The sequence below is a fragment of the Macrotis lagotis genome, chromosome 2 (assembly GCF_037893015.1).
Source record: "Macrotis lagotis isolate mMagLag1 chromosome 2, bilby.v1.9.chrom.fasta, whole genome shotgun sequence".
Lineage (NCBI taxonomy): Eukaryota > Metazoa > Chordata > Mammalia > Peramelemorphia > Peramelidae > Macrotis > Macrotis lagotis.
Genome location: NC_133659.1, coordinates 100953437 through 100976876, shown reverse-complemented (window position 1 = coordinate 100976876; position 23440 = coordinate 100953437). Strand labels below are relative to the sequence as shown.

Sequence of the window (23440 nt, the reverse complement as noted above, 5' to 3'; positions counted from 1 at the left end):
CATCTTGTACATCACCCTTCATCCAGTATTTTTATTAACTATGATATTATACCTATTGTTTTCCTACTTCTGAGAAATATTTCAAAATAGACATTTTAAGGAAGGGAGACATGCTCATTTATTGTTCTGCTCCTGATTCCTTTTAGTCTCTGCCTAGTTTCTTTAAAGTTCCAGACTCCTGAATTGACTGATTAGACAGTTGGTTAATATTTCACAACGAAAGGAGGCAGTGTTTCAGATGTAATATATTTTCCTTCCTCAGCATAATCCAGTAGGAAGAAAATCTGATTTGGAGATTGACTTAAAATGTCCCAAGGGTTTGCTGCAGAAAGGACAGCCTGGGTTACTAGGAAAACTGTTTATAAACATCTCGGAATAGAAAGGCCTTTCATCAACCCTCCCTCTTAGAGGAGTTCTATAGACTGCCTTGGATTCAAACATCATTAACTTTTGCAATCCAGTGCAAGTCCACAGGTTGAGCGCATCCCTATCTAGGCAGCAGAGCCTATGCTTAGGATTCCAAACCCCCATGTTGAGCTTTTTGGAAAGCAGGACTTTCAAGGATGAGGCATGTGGAATTTGGTGACCCTTACCATGAAATCATTAGAAGTAGGAATACTACAAGAAAAGGAGACTCTGTAGTACCCTTTAAGGACTCTGCCCCTAGAGGACCTTAGATCCCCTTTACATTCACTCAGAGGTTTGTCCAGAAAACCCAGAACTTCCCACTACCCATAGACTTCCTGGGATCCAGAACTGCCCATTCCTGGCCCAAATATGGAGAGTCAGAGATCCAGATTTGAAGCTCATCCCTACCTCTTACAAGCTGACTGGCTAGATCTCTCTGAATTTCTCAGAAAGGGAGAGTCTTCCTTTTTCCACCTATCTCACAAAAAAAAATTCTATGTGAATGACAACTATCAATATCAATGCCACAATAAGTAGTGTACACAGCAGGTAGTTGATAAATGCTGATTCAAGGGCAGCTAAATGGCACAGTGAATAGAGTGCTGGACCTGGAGTCAGGAAGATTCATATTCCTGAGTTCTAATCCAGCCTTAGACACTTACTAGTGATGTGAACCTGGTTAAGTAACTTAACTCTGTTTGCCTCAGTTTCCTCGTATATCAAATGAAATGCCAAAGGAAATGGCAAATACTCCAATATCTTTGCCAAGATAATCCCAAATGGGGTCATGAAGAACTGGCTAAGACTAGACAACAGCAATGATACCAATAAGTACTGCTTAAGACTTGGGTTTCAGGTTCAGCTCTGCCACTTACTAGCTGGATGACCCCTAATCAAGTCACTTGATCTCTGAGTCTCAAGTTTCTTCATTTGTAAAATGAGCATAAGAATATTGTCAGTGACTGGCACAAAATAGATGCTTAAGAAATACTTGTTGATTGATTTCTTCCTCACAAGACCATTCGGAGAAAAATTAATAGAATATAATAATAAAAAATAATAGAATATAATCTTTTTGCATTCATGTACCAATACCTACTTACACCCAAAGAGGCAGTCTAGCACAATAACAAGAGTATGGACTTGAGAGTGAAAGGACTTGGATTTACTTCTCATACTTAGTACCATTGTTGTTTAGTCAGTTCAGTTGTATCTAACGTTTTATGACACCATTTAGGGTTTTCTTGGCAAAGATACTGGAGTAAGTTTCCCATTTCCTTTTACAGTTTATTTTATAGATGAAGAAACTGAGGCAAACAGAATTAAATGACTTGTCCAGGATCACAGAGCTAGAAGTGTCTTTGACTGGATTTGAACTCAATCCTCCTGATTCCAGAGTCAGTGTCCTATCCACTGTGACATCTAGCTGCCTTTTGGGCAAATTACTTAACAATATTAGTAGAATTTATGTAGCACTTGAAATACAGTATCTCATTTTGTTCTCAATACAACCCTCTGATATATGTTATTATTAGCCCCATTTTACATATGAGAAAACTGAGACTAAGAGTGGCATAGTTACAGCTAGCAAGTGCCTGAGGCAAGTATTTAAGACTTTATAACTCCAAGCCAAGTGCATCATCCATTGTACCATCTCTGCCCAAATTCCCTAGACTTCAGCTTCCTCATTTGTAAAATGGTGGGGGCAGACTATGTGAGATTCCTTTCAGTTCTAAATCTACAATCCTGTCATCCCATTCCAGTGATGTGGCAATGACATTGGCAGCAGCCATTGAGGTAGTAGCCTAGAGTTCCTGCCCCTTTCTTCAGTGCCTTGACCTCATCACCAAAAACAATTATTAAGGACCTACTATGTGCAAGATATTGTACTAGGTGCTGTGATGAACAACTAGTGTTCAAACAGTTCTCTGAGGTCTGGAAAGTACTTTTCTCTCAATAACCTTCTGAGACAGATCCTGCCAAGTATTATTAACCTCATTTGACAGATAAAAAAAATAGTTATAGAGACATAAAGCAGGATAAAGAAAGCGACTTGCTCAGTCATCTAGCTGGTAAAACTTGAACAAAGTCTCCTAACACCAGGGCTGGCAATCAGGGCTGCCTCCCTCTTGCAAAGATGTGTAAGAACTTCTTTCCCTTTGGAGTCTTCTGTGTAGATAGAGCAAAGGATCAGCACAGGAAAAAATAAATAGAGATAATAACATGATATGAGGCAGCTGAGCATCACATGAATGACCAGTAGTTCTTAAATTTTTTGGTCTTAGTATACCTTAAAGCTTTTAAAAATTACTGGAAACCACTTTTATTCCTTTAAATAATTATTCAGTACATGCCAAAGTGTTTGCTTATTTTGTTTATATCTATTGATATTTCTTAACTTAGAAATTAAAATTGTTAATTTAAAAATACTTATTAATTCCTTTATAAAAAAAAAATCTCATCACATATTAACATAGTACTTTTTTTTTAGGTTTTTGCAAGGCAAATGGGGCTAAGTGGCTTGCCCAAGGCCACACAGCTAGGTAATTATTGTCTGAGACTGGATTTGAACCCAGGTACTCCTGACTCCAAGGCCGGTGCTTTATCCACTGCACCACCTAGCCACCCCTAACATGGTACATTTTAATTATAGTTTCCAAGACAAAAAAATGAGTGTGAACAGTAGTATTCTTTTACATTCCTTTGCAAATCTCTTTAATGTCTGACTTAATAGAAGAAAGCTGGATTCTCCTAGCTGCTTCTGCATTCAATCTTTTAGGATATGTTGTTGTGGTTGAAATATATGAAGAAAATCCAGACTCACCCAGATATGGGGGTAGACTAGGTGAAATACCTTCCAGTTCTAAATCTACAGTCCTGTCATCCCTTTCCACTGACTGTGGCAATGACATTGGCAGCAGCCATTGAGGTAGTAGCCTAGAGTTCCTGCCCATTTCTTCAGCCCTTTCTTGGATGCAAGATGCAAGTAGTCTACTAGCAATGGGTACTGATTAGAAAACAAGACTGGGATAATAATTAATTGAAGCATTACTTTCCCCAATTATTCTTCTGAAAAAAAATTCAAGCTGCCCTGTCCTCATCAATAAAAATACTTATTAAGGACCTACTGTGTTCAGGATACTGATAACCTAAAATGCACTTAAGGGAGTAAATAAAATCTAATATTTTATTTAATAGTTAAATAACTTCTTAGTATGATTGTGGAAATAGTCTTGACCTCTAGCCATTATTGTTTCATATAAAAGGCAGCTAGGTGACTCTGTATAGAGTGTTAGACTTCAAATCCGGTTCAAAGTCTGCATTGCATACTATCTATCTATATGACACTGGGCAAGTCACTCTCAGTCTCTCCTAGCTTCCTAAGGTCTCTCAGTCTCAGTTTTCTCATTGGTCTGTGGTAGGAGCAAATGAAATAACACATATATATGTATATATTATATGTATATATATATATATATATATGTAAATGGTGCCTATTATGATAATAACCATCTGTCCCTTTGACACATCCTGTTGACTGAGTCCCATTGTACTAAAGTAGTTTGTGTATTTTATTTAGGACCCAGATCTCTCTCCTAAGACCTCGCTACCTAGGAATTCTCATTCTTGTCCCCAAGGATGATGGATTAGAATAGCCCTGCCATTTATAAACACTACCTCCTTGCTGTTACCTAAATCTGCATGGAGTTGTGTGTTTATTCACATTCTTTGTAGGAGGTTAGTTAGACAAATAATTTGGCAACTGTCTAAAAGTAAAGGAAAGAGGAGAGACTTGGCAAAAATTCAACTTTCTAATTTCTGCAGCAGGCTACACTAAGGTATGAGGGTCAATCTATTCTGGGGGATAGTTAATTAGAATCAGAACTTTATTATTTTCCATCCTTTGGTCAGTCAACAAACATTTATTAAGAGCCCATGATATGTCAGTGAATATAAAGAAAGGCAAAATCCATCCTCATTCAAAGGCACTCATAATCTAATGAGGGAGATAACACATAAATAACCAGGTACATACAAGATCTATACAGAGTAGGTGAAAAATAATCCCATTTCACGGTGATTTGGGAGTTAACTTTGCTGTTCATTTTCCCTTTTCTTTGACTGATGCTTTGAACCACTCGGCAAATGCTTAATTTCACTCTGTAGGAAACCCACCTTGGACTGAATCACTGGAGAGTCAAAGTCCTCAGCATACAGCATCATATCAGCTCAGTGCTTATATCTGGGAATTTTTTCCAGCATAATTTTCCAGGTTCCAGGATCTATACACTACAAGACAAAACTTAAAGGTTAGAATAAAGACCCCTGGGTCTTCATAAATGTGCTGTCCAAGGCCCTTAATAGAGACAATTCTAAGTCTGAGAATTGGCTCCTTCCCTTGACCTTTTGGAGTGCTTCCCTAGAGAGGTGGCCAAGGAGTGAGCCCAGAAAGGAGTCAGCCAAACAGGATGATTAATTAGACCATCAGAATGCTGTCGGCCAGCTAAGACTTATGGCCAAACCAAATGAAATGAAAATCCAAATGGAGAAAAAAAGGTCTAACTAGAAACTGGAAACTAAAGCTCTAGTTGTGAGTTCACAAGTTGGTTACTCGGGATCAGTATCAGACCCACAGCTGGGCAGTCATTCTTAAAGGATTGAGTCATTGGAACTGTGATGAATTGTGACATTGGCTTTGAGTTGTCCATCTGACAGAAGAAACACCATCTCCATCAAGGGTCTGATTTTTATGTTTGAACTCAATCTTGGTTTATGTGCAGTCATCCAACAGTCGAGCAAAAAGCAAATATCTATTAACTGCTTAGAATACAAAGACAAAAATGCTTCAGTCTTTTTCCTCAAGGAATTTACATTATAAATATGTACCTTGTCCAGAGGTCCAGGGCTTTACACACCCTCCATCTCCCTATGAGGTCCATTTGAACTATACTTATGTAGACGGTGTAGTCTGTGTTCAATGGTGGTGGAGCCTGACCTCTGATGAGAAGGGAGGAAGGATTGAACATTCTTTTCTCAGACTCTTTTATTTGTTAAACTAACATTCTAGAATCCTGAGGCCAAATTATTTAAGGTTTTGCCTTTGGTTCCTATCAAGTTCTTCCTAAAGTAGAAGATAATAAGGTTCACAGTATTCAATATAAATCAGTTATGGAACAGGTATTAATTTGACAGGATCCACCAACTGCTTGGAAATGGAGTGTTAAAAATAGTGCTGAGGTTGTGAATCTGGGTGACTAAGAAGGATGATGGTAGCCTCAATAAAAACAGGAAAGTTTGGACATAAAATCATTACAAATCACAGAAACTCATAAGAGCAGTCATTCCTATTTTAAGCCTTTTTCTTGAAGAATCTTGAAGAAAATGAGGAATTTTAAGAGCCAGAGGTGAGGAGGTAGTACATTCTAGGCATGGGGGATGGCCAATGGAAAGAGATAGAAATAGAGGATAGAGTGTATGTGTGTGTGTGTGTGTGTGTGTATCTGTCTGTCTGTCTGTCTGTGTCTGTGTGTGTGTGAGAGAGAGACAGACAGACAGACAGAGAGAGACTGACAGAGACAGAGAGAGAGAGAGAGAGAGAGAGAGAGAGAGAGAGAGAGAGAGAGAGAAAGTTTTTTTGAGCTCTAGAATGCAAGAAGGGAATTGTTTTATAATAAGGCTGGAAAGGCAGGTGGGGTCCAAGGTGAAAAGAACTTTATATTCCAAACATAGGTGAGCTATGAATTTAAACATTTTAAAAAATATTAAATTTAAAATATTAAAGAATTTTTTTAAAATATACTTTGTTAGCTGTGGGGAAGGTAGATTGGAGAGGGGATAGATTTGAGGTAGGGTGGTCAAACAGAAAGCTATTGTAATAGTCCAGGTGAAAGAACCTCAACTTAGAATATTAGCCAAATAAGTAGTGATAAGGGGTCAGATACAGATGCTATGGAGGTGGGAACGACAAGACTTGGCAACTGATTGAAAACGTAGTGTGAGGGAAACTGAGGATCTAGAATAATATTACTGTGTCTATAGGAGAGAGTGTCAAAACCAGCAGTGTCAAATGCTGCTATACAGAGGTCAAGAAAGATGAAAAATAGGGAAAGTCCTCATTTTAGCAGTTCAAAGATTATTGGTTAACTTTGGAAAGAGTGATTTGGAACTAGATTTCAGGGTATTTGAGAAAAGAGGAAAGTAGAGCCCTTTTGTTTAGGCATTTGATGGAAAAAAGATATAGGACTATTATCCTTGAGAGGATAGTAGGCTGTAGGATAGAAGAGAATTGGTAAAAGGCTTCATATTTAGCAATTAAAAGATGCAACTTTGCAGAGAATAATTTGGAAACTATATTTCAGAGCATTTGAGAAGAGAGGAAAGTAGAGCCCTTTTAATTAGACATTTGATAGAGGAGAGTTACAGGACATTTGTCTGAGTGAACAATAGGAAGTGGTAAAAGTGGAGGAGGCTCAGGCGGTATTTGTAGATAGTAAGCAAGGAGCTAATACATAAGGGAGAGGTTGAAAATTAGAAGTAGAAATGTTAGAAGTAGAATGTTAGAAGTAGAATGGGACAAAATCTTTGGAAAAGTTGGGAGGGAATGACCTGGTACCAGCAGAGAGGTTGGCCACCTCTTTATCAGACATTAGAGTAAAAGATGAGAAAAAAAAAAGGATATTGTCAAGGGATTGTGACTGTTGAGAATGGGAGAAGAGAGAGCTCCTAGTAAATTGCCTCATTTGCTCAATAAGGTATAAGTTGAGTTCTAATGATGAAGAGGTTTGGGAAACTTAAGGAGAAGAGATGGAAGAGAAAGGAACAAACATTAATTAATCATTTAATAAGTTCCAGGTCCTATAATAAACCATCACATTTTTTATCTCATTTGAGACTTACAATAACCCTATGAAAGAAGTGCTTTTTACAGCTGAGAAAACTGAGACAGAGAAAAGTCAAGTGACTTGCCCAAGATTACACTATTCATAAACTTTTTAGCCTGGACTTTATCTCAGATCTTCCTAACTCTAAGGTCAATTTTCTCTCCACTACAACTGCAGGTATAGTGTCTTTGAAGTCATTCAAGGAAAGCATATCTATTAGGGGTGGCAGTGGTCATCAATCAATATGCATCTATTACATGATAGGCATTGCAAATAATATTAAAATGCTGCAGATTGATTAAGGAGAATAAAACCATAAAACCATACAGTTGGATCTGGTCATTATAAGGTCACTAGTGAATTCTGTGAGAACAGCTCCATTAGAGTGACGGAGATAGGGGAGATAGAACAGTATGAACAAAGTAAAGTATCAGGTATAGATAAAATCAAAGTATCTGGGTATTTAACATTGAAATGAAAGCAAGAGTCGAAACAATAGATGAATGGAGTAGAAGAAACCAGAGAAAGCTTTTGGTATTAGCGGAAGGTTTGTTCTATCTTAGTAAAATGGAATGACTGCCCTAAGAATCTTTAAACAAATCTACTTAGTCCATTTTAGGTTTCAAGGAGTTTGTCGCTTGGACCACTTTTTGTTGTCTTGTGCCAAGCTTTTAATTCTTTTTCCAATTCTTTCTTCCCATGACTCTCATTTTTTCCAAATTTTTTCCTCTAGTGTTTTCATTTCATTTATAAAAACTTTTTAAACTCTAAAACATTTTAAAGTTCTGTTTCACTTTTTCCAGGAATTCTAGTTAATCAGTCCCCAAGGTTTCGCTTGTAGATGTTTCATAGTTTTTCTCTTCTGCGAATATTGAGGGTCCTTTTCATCACAATAGTTTTAGGGGTGACATTTTTTTTTATTTGCTCATTCTTCTAACCTGCTTCTTGACTTTAGATTTGTTTGGGCCAGTCTCTGCATGCTTCTAGACAGAATGGTCTCTAATAGTTCCTATTGCTTCTTTCTTAGGACATTGTGTTATTTTACAATCATAGGGACCACTCTGAGTAATATACCTGTTGTTCTGCCTTGTTTGGAATCATAGCAGATTGCTGCTGGACTCTGGTTTGAAGAGATAGAACTACACCTTTTTGGCCTGGGATTACTACCCTGGTTATTCCATTACTGGCTTCATATTGGGTTGGAAACTAGAACTGAGACCTCATTCTGTTACTAGTTCTGACCACTCATGTCTGTTGCTTACTTGAACTTTAACTTGTTCTTTGATCAGTATACAATGTAAGCCTGGGACTGCTCCTCATCATGGAGTCAGCTTCAGTTCTACTCAATCAGCTCCCTGGTCTGTGACTTATAACTAGTAGTGAGCCATAAAGTGATAGTTTGTATGTGTTCCTGTACCCTACTCACTGTTTAAACCCCTTAGTACTGGATTTGGGAAATTTTCTTGTCCTGATTCACTACCTCTCCCTGTCCTGGACTTCTTCACATGTTCATTCTTGCTTAGACCTGTCCCCAGAGTCCATAGACACCTTTATCTCAATGCCAACTGGGTCTGAGAGAGGTTAAGGTCATTATTGCCATCTTCCCTTATGGAAAAACACAAAAGTAGGACAGCTAGGTGGTGCAATGGTTAGAGCACCCACCCTGGGGTCAGGAGGACCTGAGTTCAAGTTTGACTTCAGGTACTTAACAACCTAGTTGTATGACCTTGGACAAGTCACTTAACCCCACTGCCTTAAACAAGAAAAAGAAAAAGAAAAACACAAAGGTAATAATATTGTATGCAACAAACCATTAGACAAATGCTCACATTTTCTCTGGGAGGAGCCTAGTCTAATGCCAAATTTTTCCTTTCTTCACAATATTTAAGTCACAAATTGTGTACTGAAGTAGGACTGAAAATTGTCATTCTGCTTTGTCCTCTTGATTCAGAGAAGCATGAATTTAGCAATGCATTAAGCATCCACTGTGCTCAGCTTAGATATGATAGTTTAGATCTGGTGCCTTCATTCGTTGTTAGCTTTTTGGATTCTTTTTATTGCATCCTGGGAAATTGTCAGACTTGGAAGAATAGTTGGAAATTGATATTACTTCAACTCAAGTCCTCCTCCTCCTCCTAGCCATCACCCGACCATTCCCTAAGAAACTGGAGGAACTTTTTCTCCAAGGCTTACCTAAGCCTCCAGTACACAACTGAAATTGCATTGCAAAATACTTTATCTCCTTAAAAAAAAAAGCACCATTCAGTTGAGCCTTTTCTTCTGTGGATTTCCAGGATCAGCTCATTAATCCTAGGTTGGAAGCTAACCAAACAGAATTATAGACTGTTATCTTGGAAGAACAGTAATTTCTTTGCTGGCAAGGATTAATAACAAAGGGAAGAATGTAAAACAAAGGAACTAGGTCAGAAGGTGCCAGTTTCACTGTCTCCTCTAAGTTCTTTTCAATCTTTTCCAAGTTGATTTAATGAGCAATCTGGAGGTTGAAAGGACCTTCAAACTCAGTCAGTTCCTTTGCAGTTTTATTAAGTGGAGTCCCCCAGATGATGGACTAATGATCAAGCTATGATAGGAGTTAGAAGTAATTTCTAAGCTCCAAGCCATATAGTAGGTAGGCTAGGGCCAGAAAGTCTGAACAATGAAAGACCTGCAAGGAGTAAAAGGGTTGTAAAAATACACAATCTTAATTTCAGATCTTCTAGAGACTACAGGAAGAAAGTAACTATAAAACTCTGTGCAATGACCTTCACTTTATGGCTAAAAGAGTTGAATTTTCTTTGAAGAAAACTTAGGAATCAATCAATCAATCAATACCAACCAATAAGGATTTATTAAGTGCTTACTACATACCAAGGGGACAAGTAGGTGGCATAATGGATAGGGTGCCAGACCTGGAGTCAGGAAGACTTATCTTCCTGATTATAAATCTGGTCTTAGATACTTACTAACTGTGTGACCCTGGGCAAGTCACTTATTCCCACCATCTGTAAAATGAGCTGGAGAATGAAATGGCAAACCACTCCATCCACCCCAAGAGGGTCACAAAGAGTTAGACACCACTGCAAAACTTCTGAACAATAGCAAGATGGATTGGGTACTATACTAAGCTCATCTAATACAATACCTTCATTTTATAGATGAAGAATTAAAAGTCTCAAAGAATGAAGAGACTTGCCCTCTTAAAACCATTAAGTAAATGAGCTGGGATTCAAAGTTAAGTCTCTTGACCCTAAGGTCTCATGTACTTTCTTTAAAAAAAAAAATTAAAAATTTTCTCCCAATTAGGAGGCATTTATTTTCTCTCCTTTACCTCCCTACACCCTACTCACTGTGTAAAGAAAAAGAAAAACATTTCAACAATAATGCATGACAAATTCCTACATTGGTCATTGTCCAAGAATATGTGTCATTCTGACTCTCAAGTTCAACACTTCTCTGACAAGAGTTGGGTAGTGTTTTTCTTCATGGATCCTCTGGCCATTATACCAATCAGAATTCTTAAGTTCACCACACTAAACTACCTCTAAGTTTTCATTCCACTCTACAGGAAACTGAGGCATAGAAAAGGAAGAAGTCAAGGAGACACTGACTGCCCTCAGAGGGTGATGAGACATATGTCAGATGCCCTATGGGATAAGCTGTTCTGTCTGCCCTTGATCTGGCAAGGAGGCAGCCATAGGAACCTGGAATTGTGGGTGGTGGGAGGGGAATATCCCATTTGCTCTCTGATGGTCATTTGATGCAGGCACCAAATCACCCCAGATACTATCTTTGTACTGGCAAACACAAATACATTGGTTGCCAAAACTTTCTACATGGGCTGGGGATTGTTTGCCAAAATGATAACGTATTTTAGACACTCAAGCTTGAGCATGGCAAGCTAGTCCAAAAGAAGCCTGAGTTTTGAATGCAGAAAAGAAACCATTCTTCAGTCAGTTATAAAAGGAGACATCAGCAGGTATGGGTCATCAGATACCCTCCTCATAGCTGGTAAGAGGGGTGGAGTGGAGTGCCCTGGCTCACTTTCTTCCTCCCTGAGTCTCTATGTCCTATAGAGCTTCTCCTCCTCTCCAGTTTCTATGTTATAACCTTCTCTCTACTCTCATGGTCTTGACATTGCTTCCTATGGACTGCCCTCTGGTTCCAGATCTCCAATGTTTCCCATCCCTACCTCAGGGATCAGTGTATTCTTCCTTTGCATTACTTTTGGGGTTATATTCTTGAGTATGATATTTTCCCTTCATTTTCCAAAGAAGATCATGACATCAGGGGAGGTGATGCTATGAAAAGCACATGAATTGGATTGGAGTGAGGGGGTGCTGTACTGTCAGCCTCACTTTCTCCTTCAGAGTCTGGGTCCAGTGGCTAGATATGAATCAGGATGACTGCAGAGAGGCAATCAGGGCTCTAGCCACTGTACCACCTCACTATCCTACTCTAGACTCTAGATCAATAGCATCCTTATGGCTTAGTCAAAAAGATCTTCAACCCATTCTCCTGACAGGATAGAGGCAGCAAGTTACACCCTTCAGATTTGGCAAAAAAGAACTAGGGGCTTCATTATTTCCTTTAAGAGGCATCATAAGGAGCTGCAGGCATTCCTCGGGACTTGGAAAGGAGGAGATATAGCTTTAAATAGTACGGCACTGAACTTGGAAACATCTGAAGTCTAGTTGGCTCAATTTGTGGTATATCAAAAAAGATATGGGCTCTAGAGTCTAACAAACTGAGTTTTTACCTTAACTCTGCCTCTTATTTGATATATGACCTTGGGCAAGCTATTCCATCTCTCTAGAAGACTCAGTTTCTTCATCTACAACAGGGCTGTCCAACCAAAATTTTAAAAGTTTTTACTGAAACAATATATTTTGATTTGCCATTTTAGTGAGAGCTCTGTGATAGCTCAACTTCATTTATTAAAGCATTTAGCAAACCCACCAGGGACCACATAAAATCACACTCTGGGTTGCATTTGGCCTACAGTTGATTTTGGACAGCTCTGATCTACAGTATAGAGAAAGTTGTACTGAAATAATCACTAAGTTCCCTTCTGTCAAGTATTCCATGTTTCTGTGATGTGTCATGGGGGAGAAACCTCCACAAAGTTAGTGTGATGAGTTACAGAGTTGGTATTAGAGCTAAGCAAAAGTACCCTAGAATTTTGTTGTATGGTTGGTTCTGACTCTTCATGCCCCCATTTGGTGTTTTCTTGGTCAAAATGTTAGAGTAGTTTCCCATTTCCTTCTCCAGCTCATTTTACAGATGAGGAAACTGAGGCAAACAGGGTTAAGTGCCTTGACCAAGATCACATAGCTAGTAAGTATCTGAGCCTTGATTTGAATATGAGTCTTCCTCACTTCGGGCCCACACACTATCCTCTTTACCATCTAGCTGCCCTACCCTAGAATTAATTCTAGACAAAAATTTCTCTTTATCTTCTTTTCCCCTTTTAGCCCTTTTTCAAGGCAGCTTTTAGGGCAGAAAAGAAATGGTTTTGCCTTTATGCTTTCAGTGAAATGGTCACAGTATTTTCTCTCATAAATTTTCAATTCCACGAGGGTGAGGAACTATCTTGTTTGTCTTTGGTATCCCCAGAATTATCCCAGTAGGTTTGTTGGACTGAAATCTGCCATCTAATAGGAAGACAGAAGCCTGCAAGCCCAAACAGCTGAGAGGATGAGCTGTCCTTTCTGCAGTCCCTGAGGATTCAAAACTGGACTCTGATTTATGGGTTGAATAGCTCACATTTAAGCAATTCCCCGAGGAAGGATTTTATTCATTGCACTTCATTTTGTTTCCCAAAGTTTTCTCTGTATTCATCTTTAGTGATGGAAAAAGCTGGCTTGCTGTGAGCCTCCTTTTGACATTTTGTAGGGGCTAGATGCTAAACTAGATTATTTATTGTTGGAAGGGGCTTTTCCAACCTTCCCTTGAATGGGATTTTCTGAAAGCTCAGAATGAGTCACCACCTCCATTAGGAAAATATTTATATATTCAGAAAACATTAAACTCAAACCCTACCTTCTGCCTGAAGTGGAGAGTGGAGAAAGGGATGCCAGTATGGTACATCTTTCTGTCACAAATATATGTAATTATTACCCAATTATAAATAAAAGCTCATAATAGGCAAAAAGCCTAGTCTGTAGCCTTCTGCAGCCTGAGGTACTGTAAAAAAGGGCACCAGCTCTGGATTCAGAATCCTGAGTTCAAATCCCACTTCTGACATTTACTACTTGTGTGACCTTGAGCAACTTGACATTCAATTTAATCTATAGTTTCAGGACACCAGTCTTGGAGTCAGGAGGACCTGAGTTCAAATCCAACCTCAGACCTTACTAGCTTTGTGATCCTGAGCAAATCACTTAATCCAGATTGCCTCCCAAACAAATCTACAGTTTCTTTAATAATTAAAATGGAGGGGGTTGGACTAGATAATCTCAGAGATTTCTTCTGGTTCTAGATCTGTGGTTTTGATGAAGCAATATGGATTTAGATCCTGCTAACCAGGAGAAAGTTATAGATTTGAGGAGTGAGGTAGAGAAGAAAGTTGGATATCTTACTCATCACCTAGAGGCAGGTAGGAGGTAAAGCAATTAGAGCAAAGAACCTAAAGTCTAAGAAAACTTGAATTTAAACCCACACTCAGACACTTGCTAATTGTATGGCCCCGGGCAAGGCATTTAATTGCTGTCTGCCTTGGTTGCCTTATTTGTAAAATGGGGATCCTAATAGCTACCAGGATCAAATGAGATAATATTTGTAAATCTCATCCAGTTTGTCTTAGAGCAGCATTGGCACATTGTAGAGGCTTAATAAATGGTTCCTCCCTTTTTCCCTCTTGCCCTGTAGAGGAGGACGTTTAATCTCTTTGAACCATCAGGTCCCACTTTGATGGCTCATCATGGGACAGTGGCAAGTCTAGATTTTTGTTGACTCTGCCAAGAAGGCATAAACTCTGGCAGATTCTACTGGTCTAGAAAGTAATGACTTCCCTCTGTTGATTCTTTCTAATTTATCCCTATGCAACAAGCACGTACATGGCTGCTTTATTGTTGTTTCCTCAATTAGACTCAGCTCCTTCAGAACAAATTCTATTTTTTTTGCCTTTTCCTGCATTCCCAACACAGCACTGTGCCTTAAAAAAAAGATGCTTAATAAAGTTTATTTGATGGACTGAATATGGATGTGGTAATAGACAATTCAAATTATAACTGGTGCCTTTTCAATCATTTGAGTCATATCCAACTGTTTGTGACCCCATTTGGGATTTTCCTGGCAAAAATACTGGAGTAGTTTGCCATTTCCTTCTCTAGCTCATTTTATAGATGAGGAAACTGAGGCAAACAAGGTGAAGTGACTTGACCAGGGTCACCCAGCTAATAAGTGTCTCAGGTCATAAATGAATTCAGGTCTTCCTGACTCTAAACCTCACCCTCTACCCTCGGCTTTACCTAACCATCTACCACCTACTTGCCTTTATAACAATGGTTGACCTACCTCAATTGGTTATGGCTCATTCTGGAGCCTTGCCCCCTATTGATATATGTTTTAGCCAGAGCAATTCATGGTATCTCTTAGGCATAGAGAAGGTTCAGTTTCTCAGAGAGAATGAGCCACACTGATGAAATCAAGGGTCCTTGAAAGTCAGAATCTGGGCAGGAAGGTACCATACTAATGGTTGAAGTAGGCACACAGATGCTACCTCTATATCTGTTCCCATGGTCGCTGTTGTTTAGTCCAACCCTTGCCCTGACCCTACTGAATGACTGTTGAAGGGCATTCTAGTAAGGGTTAGCATGACTTCAGAAGAGTAGAGAGGGTCATGGGAGTTGACATAGCTCCCACTTTTTAAAAAAGATACCTTCATTCTTTTTTTTTTAACCTATAAAAATTAAGACAATTTCCTGCCCCACTCCAATCCACAACTTGGCTTTAATGGGGAAGAGCCAAGACTCCTCTAGACTATTCATCAATATGGTGAAGCTCTAGGAGAAAATGGCTCCCCACACATTCCCCTATCACCCTCCCCCTCAACTCTGTGGCCCAGCTGGGCTCTGCCTCTCCTTGTTTACCACATTCCTTTAGGGAACGTCATCGTCATCGGGTGGGCAGGCTCTGTGAAGCTGGCCCTACTCACTTCTGACTTCTTTCCCTGACTCTCTTTCCCCACCCCCCAGCTCTGAACAGCCTCAAGGTCACTGGCCATAGTGCCTCAGGCCCTGGTGTGTCTCTCAGGGTCTCTTCCTGGCAGTGAGGTCCTGTCTGAGGACAGATACCCAATCAGAATTGAGAGGCACTCAATACCACCAGTGCCCTGGTGGTTGCTGGTCTGGGCCTGCAAACAATGATCTAGACTCTAGAGCCAGGGAAACCACTATCAGAGGGGAAAAGCTACCCTGGGATATCTAGGACCTTAAGGAAAGACTAGAAAATGCAGACTTTGCCTCAAACTTGGTCTCCTGAAGAGACAGTGTTACTGGGATTACTGTTACTAGGATATATTGTTACTGTTTCTAGTAATATGCTGTCAGCCCTATACAAAGATGAGAATATGGAATATTGTAGGGTTTTTGTTTTTTTTTTCTACCAGTGGAGATGGATTTATATTGATCTAGTCATTCTCTCAGCTGGTTCCCTTTATAACCAGATTCACCTTTGTTCCTTAGCCAGATATCAAAAAATATATGGTTTATTCTGCATCCTGAGCCTATTCCATTGCCTCTCTAGCAGGACATCTCTGTGAATGAACTTCATCATGTCCTGTGAAATTATAGTTGGGTATCACATTGATTTGAGTTCTTATGTCTTTTATTTGCCATTTTTAAAATTATTTTCTTTATTTAAGGCAATGGGGTTAAGTGGCCAGATTTGAACTCAGAAACTCCTGACTCCAGAGCCAGTACTCTAGCCACTGTATCACCTAGCTGCCCCTCTTATGTCTTTTAAACTTGTTTGTTTTTACAGAGTTAAAGATGAATTTTTATACAGTGAGTGGGAGCATGATGCTATGTGCCCGTGCAATAGGACAATGTTAACTAGTTTGGGGGAGAAGGCAAAGATATTTGTTGAACTGAGAATAATAGATTAGAATTCATGAAGAAAGAAACTTCATATAGTGAAAAAAAGGTGTTGGAACTGAGGTCAGAGGTTGTCACTGTTCAGTCTTTTCAGTCTTTTTTTTTTAGTTTTTTTTTTGCAAGGCAATGGGTTTAAGTGGCTTGCCCAAGGCCACACAGCTAGGTAATTATTAAGTGTCTGAGACTGGATTTGAACTCAGGTACTCCTGACTCCAGGGCCAGTGCTTTATCCACTGTGCCACCTAGCCGCCCCTAGTCTTTTCAGTCTTATCTGACTCTTTGTGACCCCATTTGGCATTTTCTTGGTAAAGATACTGGAGCTGTTTGTCATTTCCTTCTCCAGGTCATTTATAGGTGAGGAAACTGAGGCAGACAGAATTAAGTGACTTGCCCAGGGTCACACAGTTAGTAAGAGTCTGAATCCAGATTTGAACTTAAGTCTTCCAGGTCATGTATCCTATTCACTATAGCACCTTGTTGTCCAGGTTATAGAACCTAAGTTTACTTTTTAAATTTGTTTAAAATTTTACAATTTTCCCCCAAACTCACTTCCCTCCCCCCACTCCCCACAGAAGGCAGTCTAATAGTCTTTTTTTTTAGGTTTTTGCAAGGCAAATGGGGTTAAGTGGCTTGCCCAAGGCCACACAGCTAGGTAATTATTAAGTGTCTGAGACCGGATTTGAACCCAGGTACTCCTGAGTCCAGGGCTGGTGCTTTATCCACTGTGCCACCTAGCCACCCCATCTGATAGTCTTATATTGTTTCCATGCAATATATTGATCAAAATTGAATGTGTTGAGAGAAAAATCATATCCTTAAGGAAAAACTAAAATATAAGAGATAGCAAACTTACATAATATATAAGATAACTTTTTAAAAAAAATTAAAGGTCTTTGGTCTTTGTTTAAACCTCACAATTCTTTCTTTGGATACAGATGGTATTTTCCATCACAGATCCCCTAAAATTGTCCCTGATTGTTGCACTGATGGAATGATCAAGTCCATCAAGGTTGGTCATCACCCCCATGTTGCTGTTATGGTGTACAATGTTCTTCTGGTTCTGCTCATCTCACTCAGCATCAGTTCATGGAAAAGAGGACCTGAGTTTAAATTATGACTCTATCTGCTAACACTACTAAGTTGGTCTTTGGACAAGGGCCTTGGATGAGTCTGTATAGAAAATGGTACTTGAGCTAAATTTTGAAGGAAGCAAACAAAATAAAGAATAAAGGAAGGATTGATTTAACCTGAAGAACAACAAAACTTTCAAATGATCCATACTTGAGCCATAAATTATCATCTCTTCCCTCTCTGAAGGCCTCTACTTTCCTGGGACACACACACACACACACACACACACACACATACACACACAAGGCACATATATACACATATAAACACATATGCATAGACACCCACACATCTCACATATACACAGAGGCATGCATATGCACACATATATTCACACAGGTCCACACACATAAACACATAAATACACATTTCTCTAGACTTAGTGTCTATAGGTATGGACTTAGTACAGTATTTGGCATATAACAATCATTTAATGTTATATTTTTTTCATTTATTTACAATGCTACCCTAGTTCTGGAGATCCCACTCAAAAAAAGGAGGAAAAAAATTGGAATTGCCAGGGAATAATTCAAACCTCTGGTGAGTTCTACTTCCCAGGGACCTATCTAGTTCTACTGGCTTCAATTATTATCCGAGGTTGGGCAAGGAACAAGAGGAAAGTCACTGGGTCATCAGAGAGTCAATCCTTCTCTCTTAGACCTTGAAGATTTCAAAACTTCTCCAGCCCCTGGGACTAGCAGGGGCCAGCTTTGCTCCTCTACCTTTGGCCCTCAAGACTCCCTCACTTCCTTCAAAGGTCATCTCACACACCATCTTTTACATGTTAGTTCTGTTAACAGAATTTTTTACTGAGCCAGTCTCTAACCTGGGTGAGACAGAGCAGGCCAGAGAGAGTGTGCCAGTAAACAAGGAGCAGTTTAATTAATTACTTGCATTGCAAGGAACAGATCTGCAAATTGGGATTGCTCCACCTTACTTTAGTAGAAATAGAGATTTTATATGCATTATCATAAAGGGGAAGGAGGAGGATGAATCACAGAATAGTTTTATAACTTGAGTGGTTTTCTCAGGATAAGTCTACTTATGCAGGGCAATACAATTACAAGTTTGGGAGCCAGGACCATCAGAGTAGGACAACACAGGTGTCCTTGAGTTCTGTGGGAATGGTTAGGTTGATTACTTAGTCTGGGGGGGTACATTATTATTTTGCTTGGATGCAGAACTGGTTATACAGTTTTCTAATTTACTTCACTTAACACAGGCAAGTACAGGTCAGGGAAAGAATGCAGGCTTGTCAGGTTAACAAATTACTCCAGGCTATTTTGTTCCTTGATTCCCAACCACAGTTTGTCTGTGGAAAAGATCTCTAGAAACTAGTTATTAGTAGTAAATTGATACACACATGATATTGATCAGTATGAAAACCATAATTCTCTTTTAACAGTTTTTGTAGTAAAATGAATATGATGACTTTTGGAACATAAATCACTTTTCTAATTTTGGGGGGATGGTTTGCAAGGCAATGGAGTTAAGTGACTTGCCCAAGGTCACACAGATAGATTAATTATCTGAGGCTGGATTTGAACTCAGATCCTCCTGACTCCAGGGCTAGTGTTCTATGCATTGCACCATCTCTCTGCCACCATAAATCACTTTTAAAACGTATTCAGTGTGCAAAGACAATGGAAATTTAAGTATTGGTCTTGATCTAATGCGTTATTGTGCTTCTTATCTTTAAAGTTGTTTTTTGTTTAGAAGAATTGAACCTTGCTTTTATGCCCAAGGTGAATATACATCCTAGATCAGTGAGAAATAATAATAATGATGAGTATTTGTATAGTATATTCAGATTTATAAAGCACTTTACAAATATTATTTCATTTTTTCCCCCTCACATCAGCCCTGGGAGGCAGGTACTATCATTATCCCCATTTGATGAGATGAGAAAATTGAAGTGAATGGGGGTTAAGTGATTTCTTCAGCAACAAGTGTCTAGTAAATACCTGTGGTCACATTTGAACTCAGGTCTTCTGGATTTCAGGTCTAGTGCACTATCCATTGTACCATCCTGTATAAACAGGGAAGCAATTTCCTGCAATGGGAATATGCTGGTTTTGAAGAGGACCTACTTTGGTTTTCTGGAATCTTCCACTTTCTTCTCAGGCCAGTCACTGAACCTTTCTGGATTTCAATGTCCTCATCTTTAAAATGAGAAGATTAGTTGAGGAGCAATCTGAAATTATGCCCAAAGAGTTATAGCAATACCAACAGGTCTATTTCCCAAGGTGATCAGAAAAAAAGGAAAAAAACCTATCTATTTTAAAATATTTATAGCAATAAATATTGTGATGGCAAAGAATTAGAAACTAAGGGAATGTCCACCATTGGGGAATGGGTAAACAAGTTGTGATATATAATTGTGATGGAATACTACTGTGTGGTAAAAATGATGAGTGTGGTGGTGCAGTGGATAGAGCTAGGTGGTGTAGTGGATAGAGCAATGGTCCTAGAGTCAGGAAGACCTGAGTTTAAATCTGATCTCAGACTTTTAATACCTACTTAGCTGTGAGACCTTGGGCAAGTCATTTAACTCCATTGCCTTGTTAAAAAAAAAAAGAAATGACGAGGAGGTTGATTTTAGAAACAGAAAGAAGACTTGCATGAAATAATGAAGAGTGAAATGAGCAAAACCAAGAGAGCATTATGTGTAGTTAACAGCAATACTGTTAGAAAAATAACTGTGATTGACTAAAGTATTCTAATAATATGAACATTCAAACCAACTATGAAGTATCTTTGAAGGAAAATGTGATATGCCACCAGAGGGAAAAAACCGATAAATGAAAGTATATATAGAAATATCTATATCACCCATAGATATCTATATCAAAAGTTGGCCTTCTCTAGTGCAGAGTTGAGAGGGAGGGAGATTAAGTAAATAAATATTTAAAAACAAAATAAAGAAAAATGGAGGCAGTCAAGTGGTATAGTGGAAACAACACTGACCCTCAGGAGGACCCGAGTTCAAATTTGACTTCAGATATTCATTAGCTATGTAACCCACGGCAAATCACTTAACCCTAATTACCTCCAGAAAAAAAATAAAATGAGGGGTTTAGACTAGAGGACTGTTTCCTCCAACTCCTAAGACCTCCTCTCCCTGAAAAATTACCTTATGTTTATTCTGTATACATTTTGCATTTTGTTATTTTGTATGTAGCTATATGTGTATATGTTGTTTCTTAGTCATGTTCATGACCTCATTTGGAGTTTTCTTGGCAAAGATACCGGAGTAGTTTGTTATTTCTTTCTCCCACTTATTTTACAGATGAGGAAGCTGAGACAGAATTAAGTGACTTGTCCAGGATCACATAGCTAGTAAATGTCTTGAACTCAAAGAAGGTGGAGTCATCCCCAGGTGCCACCCAGCTGCCCCAGTAGAACAAAATTCCCTTGAGACTTTTGGTTCTATTACCTCCAATACCTATTATAGTTCCTGGTACAGTAGTAGATTCTGAAATAAGAACAAAAAAAATTATTGATACCTTTTTACATTACCAAAATTTCCTCCAGAATCCTCCCATCCTTTCCAGAAAACTGTCCCATATGATATTTTAAAAGAAAATAAAGAGGAAAAAATCAGCAAAATTGATCATTAAATCAACAAAGTCTGAAAATATGAGCCTTTGGTGGACTTCCTTTCTTTATAAAGACATGGGGCTGGGTGTCTTCTCCAATCCCTTCTTTGGAGTCATTGTTTATACTTTTCAATTTTTCAACATTTTTGGTCATTTTTTCACCATTTACAATGCTGTAATTATTCTATATAGTTTTTTTTTTCTTTGTTTACTTCACTGCATCAGATTGGGTAAATCTTTCAGATTGGGTAAATACTTCCCTGCATTCCTTATCATTATTTATTTATTTATTGGGGTTTTTTTTGCAAGGCAATGGGATTAAGTGACTTGCCCAAGGTCACATAGGTAGCAAGGATCAAGTGTCTGAGATCAGATCTGTACTCCTAACTCCAGGGTCAGTACTCTATCTACTGTACTACCTAGCTGCCCCATCACCATTATTTCTTACAGCACAGTAAGATTTCACAAAGTAGTCTCTTAATAAATGTTTGCTAATTAATTAATCACAGCATTTGACACTATTAGCCACTCATACTGTCAGACTTTCTCACCTCTTGGCTTCATGATAGAATCTTGTTCTGGTTTTACTCTTTAATAGCTATGTCTATCTCCTTCACTGACTCCTTTCCCCATTTCATACTTCTAAATGAAGGAGTTCACAAAGGTTCTGTCCTCTAATCTTTCCTCTCCCCAATATCACTCTTGGTGATCTCACCTACTCCATTCAACAGCTTTAGGTGTTGTCTCTGTGTTATCCTATTCTTCTGGTATTACTCTCTACAAAATTCAGGTCCATGCTTGCAACCGCCCACTGGGCAATTCATACCCCTTGATACTTTGATTAAGAAGGTAAAAGTAAGGATGGAAAGAAAAGGGTGAAACTAAGGGATATGTGTAAAACTTGTTCTGCTTGACCCCAGAGGGTAGCAAGAAGTAGAAGCCATCTTCAGAATTTACAAAGAAACAGATTTAAGTTTGATCAATGGAAAAGTTTTCTAATATTAGAGAGAATTTTTCTGATGCAGAATAGGCTGCCTCAAAGGATTTTCAAGATAAGGCTGGATGGCATTTATTGGATTATTTCTTAGAAAGGAACCCTTTTCAGGGATAGATAACTTCTAAGTCCCTTCCAAGGTTGTGATGCTGCAATTCTGGAATTGCCTTCTACCCCCAATCAGTTTCTCCTTATTTCTCTTGTTTCTACTTACTAGTATATTCTCAGTTACCCAGCTTAAAATATCAATTATCCTATTGGAAGTTTCCATATCTCATGCGTCTCCCCTCTTCCAAGCTTTCTTTCAAAATGTCTCTCTTGTCTATGTCTTCCTAAACCTCCCCACTTCCTCATTTCTGTCATCCTACCATAAATTCCCAAGTCACCTTGGCAGAAAACCCGTAAATAATCTTTGAAATTTTCCCTTATTTCTTGTATTCAATAACTAAACAAATCTTGTATTTGCATTTTTCAAAATTTTTCTTGGGTTAATCCATCCCTTCCCTCCACTCCCACTGGTGGAGGGGAAATACATGATCTACTACTTCTGGTTGTGATTATTCTTTTTTTAAATAATTAAGTTTTAGGGGCAGCTAGGTGGCTTAATGGATAAAGCACCAGCCTTGGAGTCAGGAGTACCTGGGTTCAAATCGGATCTCAGTCACTTAATAATTACCTAGCTGTGTGGCCTTGGGCAAGCCACTTAACCCCATTTGCCTTGCAAAAACCTAAAAAAAAAAATTAAGTTTTTCAACTACATGCAAGGTTCTCAGTTTCACAATTCCCTCCTTATGTTAAATATATTTGTTAAATATATGTTAAATATGTTAAATATATTTCCATACTAATCATGTTGTGAAAGAATCAGAACAAAAAGGAGGGGGGAACCATGAGAGGGGGAAGAAACCATAAAACATAGAACAAATTTTAAAAATTGAAAATATTTAGTTTTGTTCTACATTCTGTGTGTGTATGCATACACACACACACACACACATATATCTATATCTATATCTATATATATATACTTGGCAAGCAATGGGGTTAAGTGACTTTCCAAGGTCACACAGCTAGGCAATTATTAAATGTCTGAAGTCAAATTTGAACTCAGGTACTCCTGACTCCAGGGCTGGTGCTCTATCTACTGAGCCACCTAGCTGTCCCCTGGATGTGCATATTTTCCATCTCAAATCCTTTAGAATTGTCTTTGATTATTATATTGCTGAGATAAGCAAATCCATCATGGTTGATTATCACATAATGTTGCTGTTAATGACTACAGTGTTTTGATTCTTTTCACTTCACTCAGCATCAGTTCATGCAAGTCTTTCC

The 23440-nt window shown here is 38.7% G+C and overlaps 2 protein-coding genes across 2 annotated transcripts in view; one reads left to right on the top strand and one right to left on the bottom strand.

Moving 5' to 3' along the window:
* Positions 1-5423, bottom strand: part of TIMM17A (translocase of inner mitochondrial membrane 17A) — a 63993-nt gene extending 58570 nt beyond the window's left edge. The window contains exons 1-2 of the mRNA XM_074222365.1: positions 5296-5423; positions 4585-4698 (exon numbers count right to left, since the gene is read on the bottom strand). The gene's annotated coding sequence lies outside the window, so the exon portion shown is untranslated. The remainder of the gene's footprint in view (positions 1-4584; positions 4699-5295) is intronic.
* Positions 1-23440, top strand: part of LMOD1 (leiomodin 1) — a 70748-nt gene that overhangs the window by 12493 nt on the left and 34815 nt on the right. The window lies entirely within an intron of this gene.